This window comes from Myotis davidii, unplaced genomic scaffold, assembly GCF_000327345.1.
Source record: "Myotis davidii unplaced genomic scaffold, ASM32734v1 scaffold1915, whole genome shotgun sequence".
NCBI lineage: Eukaryota > Metazoa > Chordata > Mammalia > Chiroptera > Vespertilionidae > Myotis > Myotis davidii.
The window spans coordinates 672750-674676 of record NW_006286237.1 but is presented as its reverse complement, the minus strand read 5'-3'; the positions used below and the strand labels follow the sequence as shown (position 1 = coordinate 674676).

At 63.8% G+C, this 1927-nt stretch overlaps 1 protein-coding gene across 1 annotated transcript in view; it reads right to left on the bottom strand.

Moving 5' to 3' along the window:
• Positions 1 to 190: 190 nt before the first annotated feature.
• Positions 191 to 1927, bottom strand: part of PPP1R12B (protein phosphatase 1 regulatory subunit 12B) — a 46776-nt gene continuing 45039 nt past the window's right edge. Inside the window, exon 27 of the mRNA XM_015559881.1 lies at positions 191 to 262. The gene's annotated coding sequence lies outside the window, so the exon portion shown is untranslated. The remainder of the gene's footprint in view (positions 263 to 1927) is intronic.

Sequence of the window (1927 nt, the reverse complement as noted above, 5' to 3'; positions counted from 1 at the left end):
GCCGGAGTGGCCAACGAGCACGTGTCCACCACCGTTGGCATGGCTCTGGGGAGTCCCGCAGCACCCAGATCGGCACGCAGAGCAGGTGACGCGGCACGGGCAGATGGCCTTCCCCACAGGCCCTCTGCGGGAAGGCGAGTCTGGGGCAGCAGCTGGCCTCCATCTGGGGCCGCGGCTACTTGGACAGTTTGCTGATGACTCTGATGAGGGCGCCGTTCTCATCTTTTAGCCTCTGGTTGTCGGACTTCAGTTCTGTTAACACCTGCGGGAGAGGGAGGGTGTCACAGCCCTGAGCACCACCTGCCCCCAGGGCCGGTCCTGTGACCATGTACGGAGGCCAGGCCCGGTGCCCCATCAGCCCGCCAGAGCCCTGGTGTTGCTGCAGGTTCAGGGGTGGCTGCCCCTCCAGGGAACAGGTGCCGCGGGCAGGAGGGCGGCCCTCCCACGGCTCTGCCACCACAGCAGGCATGCGTGTCGCCCACCAGGAACCAGAGGGGTGCACAGCCGTGGGCGCACATGCAAACCCTGTGGGGTGGGGTGCAGTGCCTGTGCGGATGCTGCGGGAGCGGGAGAGGGTCAGAGACCCTAGAACCATGCCCGCGTGGCCAGGGCAGGTGTCCCAGGACTGACAGCCGAACAAACAGGCAAGCCACTGACTGTGGGGTTCCTACGACAGAACCACCGTGCTCTTGTCCCTGCCAGAGAGGGACCCGTGGGACCCACAGGCAGTCAGGCGGCTGCTCCCAGATCCTCCTCCAGACCCTGCCTCCTGCCCGCCCTGCAGCCCGACCCCAGGGCCGAGCACTGCCCACGGCCACAGATGCCCAGTGCACCTGCCCGGCTGCAGGGCCACATGGCGCAGCTGCATTCATCTGAGGGCTGGGCTGAGGTGCCCCCCTTGGAAATCCTCACCCAAGGGCACCCTTTTCACCCATTCTAGAGACAGGAAGGGAGGAGAGAGACACATCGATCGGTTGCCTCCCATACGCACCCCGACCGGAGAGGTGACCTGGAACCTGGGCAGATGCCTGACTGGGAGCAGAGCCCAGGGCCCTTCAGTGCACAGGCTGACGCTCCAACCCACTGAGCCACACCAGCTGGGCCCCACCCCTTTTTAAAATGTACAAATTCCTCTCAAGCCTGGGTGACCTCAGACTTAATTCTTTTGGGGGGAAAAAGACACTGGACAGCGATTTCCCAGCTGCACAGACCCTGGAGGGTGTCCCGACCTCACTGGCTGGGCGCTGGGTAGGAACACCTGAAGGCAGGCGCTGTGCTGGGGAGCGACTGCCATGTCAGTTCCCTGGACGTCAGCTCCCCCAAGTCTCAAGCCCCAATTCACCACGACCGATGTGATTCTTGGACAAATAAAACGGAGTCTGTGTCTCAGGTATTACTTCCTCCCGCCTCTGACAGCAGTGTCGGCAAGGACCACGGCCCTAAGCGGCAGGGACGGCGCGGGCGCTGCCCGGCAGCTGGGGGGTCAGTGCTGGGGACAGTGGGTGCAGGATGCAGGGCGCAGCTCCAGGCCTGCTGCCTGGTGTGGAGCTGGACTCCACCACGTACTGAGTGATGGAATCTGGAACTCGGGCCTTTCGTTTGTGAAATGACTGTTCTGGGCAACAAGGAAGGAAAAGCTGGGAAGCACTGGCCAGGCTTTAACCCGACCTTCACCATGGTTACCATCGCCGTGGTTACCAGCCGCATGCTATGCTGCCTCCCTGAAAGAGGGACACCGCGAATAACTGGGGCGCCTGTGGGCCCGTCTCCAGCTCCAGCTTTCAGGAGTCTTGGGGTGACTTTAAGCGGGGAGCCCTCTCTCTGTGCCAGGGGCACCCCTCGTGGGTGCAAGCTGCCTGCTGCCAACTGGAGGCTCCGCAAACAGGCAGGGGACGCGCCGGCCCCGAGAGGCTCCTGGCTGCCAGGC